We start from the raw sequence: 8,133 nt of genomic DNA, 5'->3' as shown, positions 1-8,133 counted from the left end.
CCCAAAACTACAAAACTACTGGAAGAAAACATAAGGAAAATGCTTAGGTCATTGAGCTGGGCAAAGATTTTATGGATGAGACCACAAAAACACAGGCAACAAAACAAAAATAGACAAATGGGATTATATCAAACTAAAAAGCCTCTGTGCAGCAAAGGAAACAATCAACAGAGTAAAGAGTCAACTTGCAGAATGGGAGAAACTATTTACAAACTACTCATTTGACAAGGGATTAATATCCAGAATAAACAAAGAACTCAAATAACAGCAAATACAACACAACAACAAATAACCCAATGTTTTTAAATGGGCAAATGATCTAAGTAGACATTTCTCAAAAGATCTACAAATGGCCAACAAGTATAAGAAAAAATGCTTAATATCACTAACCATCAGGGAAATGCAAATCTAAACTGCAATGAGACTTAATTTCACCCCAGTTAAGATAGCTATTGCCAAAAAGACAAAAAAATAACAAATACTGGAGAGGATGCAGATTAAAGGGAATTCTTTTACACTGTTAGTGGATATGTAAATTAGTATAGCCATTGTGGAAAACAGTATGGAGGTTCCTCAAAAAACTAAAAATTAAACTACAATATGATCCAGCAATCCCACCACTGGATATACATCCAAAGGAAAGAAAATCAGTATGTTAAAGACATATCTGGCTTTCTGCCTCTGCTGCTGCCATGGTGCCCGTGAGAAAGCTTGTGGTGAAGAGGGGCAAAAAAAAAGCAGGTTCTGAAGTTCACTCTTGGTTGCACCCACCCCATAGAAGATGGAATCGTGGATGCTGCCAATTTTGAGCAATTTTTACAAGAAAGGATCAAAGTGAACGGAAAAGCTGGGAACCTTGGTGGAGGGGTGGTGACCGTCAAAAGGAGCAAGAGCAAGATCACCGTGACATCAAAGGTGCCTTTTTCCAAAAGGTATTTGAAATATCTCACCAAAAAATATTTGAAGAATAATCTTCGTGATTGGTTGTGCATAGTTGCTAACAGCAAAGAGTGTTACAAATTACATTCCTTCCAAATTAACCAGGACGAAGAAGAGGAGGAAGATGAGGATTAAATTTCATTTGTCTGGAATATTTTGTGTGAGTTCTGGAATAAAACTTGGGAACCAAAATGGTGGTTTATCCTTGTATCTCTGCAGTATTGATTGAAGAGAAAATTGGAAATCATAGTCAAAGGGCTTCCTCTGGGCCTCCACTCACTTATTTGTAACATGACTTCTTTTTTTTTTTTGGCTTGAAAATGTCAATTCTTGTGGTAATACTAGAGTAGAAGGAGAGGGTGACTTGATGGAACTGACAGCCATTGGGCAGGCAGATGAGGGTGTGGAGGTGTGGGCTGAAGGGAGTGACCATTTTATTTTTAAAAATTTAACTGTCAATCATTTTTGTTGCTTTTCCCAAAGAATGATTCAGGGATACAAGTGGGCTCCTCTCATTCATTAAAAGAAAACGTGACATCTTTCTAAGATTCTCTGGGAAAATGACAGTGTCAATAAAATGCGGGTTTCTGGGCCATTCGTCTTACTTTGATTTTTTTAGTACAAATTTCTCTGGAGGCACAATTACGTCTACTAATCTTCTTCCTCCTAGAGAGAGAAATTGTGCTGCTTCGGCGTTACTGCGTAGTCCGTCACTCTCCATAAAGGGGTTTGGGGAATTGACTGTAAAAGTCCCAGGTTCTAAATTAACTAAATGTGTACAAAAATTAATGTGTAAGTAACGTGTTTCTACAAGTCTTTGCAACAACCTGTCACTTTGGTCTCCAGCAGAGGGAGCTGGAGGAATAGTGCTTCCAGATGTGGCCTCCTGAGCGGGGCCTGAAGAAGTGGCTGAGAAGCCTCCCATGCCAAAGAAATGGGAGGTGCCTGGGAAATAGCTGCCTCATGCAACTTGGGCCACGACTGGATTTAATGTCAGAAGTTATTCTACAAACAGTGGTGTGCTGCAGTACGTGCAGAGGCTAGAGAACCGCAGAAGGGGGCTACTAAGGCTGGGAAAAAAGATGCAATTGTTGCTGTGACGTTGAAAGACCCTGATGCTTTGTGGTGCCCTTCCGAAATTTGAACAATAATTCAGAAGTGTGTGTTTTAGAATTTATGGTGTATGAAATTCATGTTTTTAAAAGAACTTGCCTACAGATGGTTTCCACACGTGAAATTGTGCTCTGCTAGTTGCATAGCTGGAAATTCAATGTTTAATCCTACCTTGGCTCCAATTTAACATTTGGTGCTCTGTGGACTGAGTTGAACATGTTGAGGCTTTGCAATTTCACTTGTGTTAAAGGTTCTAGTATTTTCCATTTCTATGCAAATTTCTTTGAAGCAGAATTGCTTGCATATTTCTTCTCTGCCTTCACCGAAGGCAGAGTTTCTTTCAAACTTCACTGAGGCATCAGTTGCTCTTTGGCAATGTCCCTTACTGTGATTATTAACTATAAGTATGTGGCTTGAGTTTACAAATTTTACTTGTTTGTTGCATTGATTTTCTCACGTAGTAAGTAATTTTTAGTTTGATTGTGAAAAAACCCTGGGCTGAAGTTAGCATTTAAGTTAAAAAAAAATTTTTTTAAACTAGTCCCAGATTTAAAAACTTGTAGTAAAATTGAAACTCACTGGTTTTTCTCTTTTTGAACTCTTGTAATCAAGTTTTGATCACATTTTCTATTAAAGTGGCTAACATATGGCTACCAAAAAAGAGAGAGAGAGAGATCTGCATTCCTGTGTTTATTGCCACACTATGCATAATGGCCAAGATATGATATCAACCTAAGTGCTCACCAACAAATCAATGGATAAATAAAATGTGGTCTATAACCACAGTAGAATACTATTCAGCCATAAAAAATAAAATTCTATCATTTACAACAACATGAATGAACCTAGAGGATTTTATGTTAACTGAAATAAGCCAGGCACAGAAAGATAAATACCACATGTTCTCACTTATATGTGGAAGATTAAAAAGTTGAGCTCATAGAAGTAAAGAGTAGAATAGTGGTTATTAAAGGCTAGGAAACGCAGGGAGGTGGGAAGAATAGTGGGAGGTTAGTTAATGGACAAAAAATTATAGCTGGATAGGAGGAAAATGTTCTAATGCTCTGTAACATTGTAGCGTGACTCCAGTTAACAATAATTTATTGTATATTTTTAATAGCTAGAACAGAAGATTTTTAATGTTCCTACCACAAAGAAATTATAAATGTTTGAGGTGATGGATATGATAATTACCCTGATTTGAGCATCAAACTTTGTATACATGTATCAAAATATCACACTGTACCCCATAAACATGTGCAATCATTATGTGTCAATTAAAAATAAAAAAGAAAGAAAGAATCCATTGACCATATATATGAGACCTTTTTCTGAGTCTCTATTCTGTTTCATTGTATATGTCTGTCCTTATGCCAGTGCTATTCTGTTTTAATTACTGTAGCTTCGTAGTAAGTTTTGAAATCAGAAAGTATGAGTCTTCCAACTCTATTCTTCCTTATAAAGATTATTTTGGCGATTCAGGGTCACTTTCAATTCTATGTAAATTTGAGGATCAGCTTCCCCATTTGTGGGAAAAAAAAAAGACTGTGGAATTTTAGAAGAGATTTTATTGAATTTGCTGATCACTTTCAGTAGTATTGACATCTTAACAGTGGTAAGTCTTCCTATCCACGAACACAGAATGTATTTTCAATTACTTTGATCTTTTTAATTTTTTTGTAGTTTTTATCTTTTATAGTTTTCAGTGTATTAATCTTTCACCTCTTCAGTTAGATTTATTTCTAAGTATTTAATTTTTTAGATGCTATTCTAAATGGAATTTCTTTCTTAATTTCCTTCTGGTATATAGAAAACAATTTGTTTTTGTGGGTTGATTTTGTACACTGCAACTTTGCTGAATTCATTTATTAGCTCTGGGCTTTCTTGTGGATTCTCTGGGGTTTTGTATACAAAGGATTATATCATCTATAAATAGAAATAGTTTCACCTATTCCTTTACATTTGGATTTTTTTTTTTTTCAGGTGGAGTCTTTCTCTGTCACTCTGGCTGGAGTGCAGTGGCATGATCTCAGCTTACTGGAACCTCCACCTCCCAGATTCAAGCAATTCTCCTGCCTCAGCCTCCCGAGTAGCTGGGATTACAGGCACCCGACATCATGCCAGACTAATTTTTGCATTTTTTGTAGAGACAGGGTTTTGCCATATTGGCCAGGCTGGTCTTGAACTCCTGACCTCAGGTGATCCGCCCGTGGCCCGTGTCGGCCTCCCAAAATGCTGGGATTACAGGCATGAGACACTGCGCCTGGCCGACATTTTTGTTTTATCAGGATCTGGCTCTGTTGTCCAGGCTGGAGTGCAGTGGTGCAATCCTGGCTCACTGCAACCTCAGTCTCTCGGGTTCAAGCAATCCTCCCACCTCAGCCTCCTGGGTAACTGGGACTACAGGCTCGTGCCACCATGCTCAGTTTTGTTTTTTATTTTTTGGTTTTTTTTGGTGTATTTTTTGTAGAGACAAGGTGTCACTATGTTGCTCAGGCTGGTCTCAAACTCCTGAGTTCAAAGGATCCGCCCACCTTGGCCTCACAAAGTGCTGGGATTACAGGCACGAGCCACCATGCCTTTTCTTGTCTGGCTAGAACTTTCAATTCAGTGTCAAATAGCAGTGGGAATCTTTTTCTTGTGCCTTGTCTTAAGGGGAACTCATTCAGTCTTTTACCATTGAATATAATGTTAGCTGTAAGTTTTCCAGAAACACACTCTATCATGTTGAGAAATTTTCCCTCTGTTCCTAATTTGCTGAGAGTATTTATTATGAAAGGGTGTTATTTCCTCAAATGCTTTTTCCATGTCAATTGAGATGATAATGTGATTTTTTTTCTTTTGTTCAAATAATGTGATGTACTACACTGATTGATTTTCTTCTGTTGAAACATCTTTGCATTCCATGGTAAAATTCCATTCGATTGTGAATAATCCTTATAGTAGCTGACAGAGTCAACTTTCTTTTTTTCACTTGACCTAGATGGGCTACGAAACCTAGAGAAGGATCAGATGGCTTGTGATTTCTCTCCTGAGACAGCGATCTCTCCCTTCTCCTAACTCCAGAAAGGGACCTGCTCTGGCTGCAAGACAAGTTTCTCCTTCTTGGAGATCTGCGACGAGGTGGAGGACTCCTCCTACAATAATCATCTCAAGGATGATAACCCCAAGAGGGAGGTGGGCCATGATTTCTACTTCTTTTTTCACTGTTCGACAGTTCCTCTCCTACACAGGGGCCACATAGTATTCTTCCATCTAGTTCTCAGACCACATCTGCTGCATCTCGGGGATCTTCAAATTCAACAAAAGCAAAGCCAGGAGGGTTTCTAGCAACCCACACACTTCAGAGTGGTCCACAGTAGCCAAAAGTCCGTTCCAATTCAGTCTTGTTGCCATTGTTTCCAAGATTGCCTGCATAAACCTACATAAACCAAGGCGGGCAGATCACGAGGCCAGGAGTTCAAGACCAGCCTGGCCAACATGATGAAACCCGGTTCTCTAATAAAAATTAGCCGGGTGCAGTGGCATGTGCCTATAGTCCCAGCTACTCGAGAGGCTGAAGCAGGAGTCACTTGAACCTGGGAGGCGGAGGTTGCAGTAAGCCGAGACTACACCATTGCACTCCAGCCTGGGGGACAGAGCAAGACTCTGTTTCAAAAAAAAAAAAAAAAAAAAAGATGAAGGTGTATGTGGTTTGCGTTGACAGACGGAAGTCCCTGCCTTGGTTTCCCACAAGTCTTTTATATTCTCCTTGTGATGGAGGCTCCAGGCTTGTGCGCATTCCCAGGGCGGGAACAGTCCCACAGACCAAGGGCTTCACAGTAAACAAAGCAGGTGACCAGTTCCCAACATACATTTTTCCACAATGAACTTGATACATTTTCAAGCAAACAGTGTTGTGAGAAGGTGGCCTAGGTCTGTCCAGGATCTAGGCCTGAAATTAATTAATACTTTACTCACAACATTCAAAAGGGAATAAAGAATAATATATACACTTATGGCCAGGCATGCTAGTTCACACCTATAATCCCAACACTTTGGGAGGCTGAGGCGGGTGAATCTCTTGAGCCCAGGAGTTTGAGACCGGCCTGAGCAACATGGCAAAATCCTGTCTCTACAACAAATAAATACATAAATAAAGTTAACTGAGCATGGTGGTGTGAGCCTGTAGTCCCAGCTACAAGGTGGGAGGATCACCTGAGCCCTGGGAGGTAGAGGCTGTGGTGAGTCATGATGGTACCACTGCACTCCAGCCTGGGTGACAGAGTGAGACCCTGCCCTCCCCGCCAAAAAAAGAAAAAAGAAAAAGAGAAAGAAGAAAAATACTTAAGTATCAAACCCTCCAGCTTAAGAAATGAAACAGGCCAGACGCAGTGGCTCCTGCCTGTAATCCCAGCACTTTGGGAGGCCAAGGCTGGGGGGATCACCTGAGGTCAGGAGTTCAAGACCAGCCTGGTGGCCGCGCGCAGTAGCTCACGACTATAATCCCAGCACTTTGGGAGGCCAAGGAGTGCGGATCACAAGGTCAGGAGTTCGAGATTAGCCTGGCCAATATGGTGAAACCCTGTCTCTACTAAAAATACAAAAATTAGCCAGGCGTGGTGGTGCACACCTGTAGTCCCAGCTACTCTGGAGGCTGAGGCAGGAGAATTGCTTGAACCTGGGAGGCGGAGGTAGCAGCCAGCTGAGATCATGCCACTGCACTCAGCCTGGGCAACAGAGTGAGACTCCATCTCAAAAAAAAAAAAAAATTAAAAAATTAAAAATTGAGCTATTTGAATTGGACACGTGGAATCCATTGGAAGATGTTTCAAATATTAGGTCATCTTCCAATATTTACTCCAACTAATTCTCCTACTATTGGACCAACTCCCGATACACAAAATTTAAAATTTTGCACTTATTTTTAATTTCTCCTTTGGTTGCTGCAAATAAAGTGAATGTGTCCCCAAAAACTCATATGTTGAAATCCTAAACCCCAGGTGAAGATATTAGAAGGTGGGGCATTTAGGGAGGTAATAAAGTGGTAAGGATTACTGCCCTTATAAAAGAGGCCCCTTGGCCGGGCACGGTGGCTCACACCTGTAATCCCAGCAATTTGGGAGCCCAAGGCGGACAGATCACCTGAAGTCAGGAGTTCAAGAGCAGCCTGACCAACATGGAGAAACCCCATCTCTACTAAAAATACAACATTAGCCGGACGTGGTGGTACATGCCTGTAAACCCAGCTACTTGGGAGGCTGAGGCAGGAGAATTGCTTGAACCCGGGAGGCAGATGTTGTGGTGAGCTGAGATTGCGCCGTTGCACTCCAGCCTGGGCAACAAGAGTGAAACTCTGTCTCAAAAAAAAAAAAAAGAGAGAGAGAGACCCCAGAGAGATCCCTCAACTTTTCTACTATGTGAAGACACACAAAGTCAGCTGTCTGCAACCCAGAAGAGGACCGTCACCAGAACTAGACCAAGCTGGCACCTTGATCTCAGACTTCTAGCCTCTAGAAATGTGAGAAATATATGTCGTTTATGAGTCACCCAATCTATGGTACTTTGTTACAGCAGCCTGAACTAAGGCAGTCCCCAAACTGAATACCTCATGAATGCATTTTACTTCTCTCTGTCTCTGCTTCACTTGTTAACTTTTACGAGTCATCCAGCTTTCCGTCTTACACATCCCTTCCTCTGTGATCATGGAGACACTGGAGGAAGGGCTGAAGCTAGTCATTCTTCTTTCTGAAGTAGCCTCAAAGGGGACCAAGTCAACTGGATGCTCTTTGGAGTAAACTCACTTTTTATTCTTACATCTTTCAAGGAATCCTCTTAGAAAACACAAGCAGATCAGCAAGAGGTTTATTCAACCCATCCAAAGAAACAGCTTTTCAAAGCCCATGTGATGGACAATAAGGTGTCTCTTTCTCTGAACCTTTCCTCAAAATGATATATAACATGTTCCTGGCCAGGGCTTAGGTGTCAACCTCACAATCTACCTGATATGGTTTGGCTCTGTGTCTCCACCCAAATCTCTTCTCAAATTGTAATCCCCACGTGTTGAGGGAGGGACCTGTAATCCCCACGTGTTGAGGGAGG

General features: G+C 41.0%; 2 pseudogenes; one reads left to right on the top strand and one right to left on the bottom strand.

The window, feature by feature from the left end:
* The first annotated feature begins 692 nt into the window (after positions 1-692).
* Positions 693-1,196, top strand: LOC100939296 (large ribosomal subunit protein eL22-like; annotated as a pseudogene).
* A 66-nt stretch (positions 1,197-1,262) lies between these two features.
* LOC112132086 (serine/arginine-rich splicing factor 3-like) lies at positions 1,263-5,908 on the bottom strand (annotated as a pseudogene).
* Positions 5,909-8,133: the final 2,225 nt, after the last annotated feature.

This window comes from Pongo abelii, chromosome 12 (assembly GCF_028885655.2).
Source record: "Pongo abelii isolate AG06213 chromosome 12, NHGRI_mPonAbe1-v2.0_pri, whole genome shotgun sequence".
In the NCBI taxonomy this organism is placed as follows: Eukaryota; Metazoa; Chordata; class Mammalia; order Primates; family Hominidae; genus Pongo; species Pongo abelii.
This window is presented reverse-complemented; position numbering and strand designations above follow the sequence as displayed.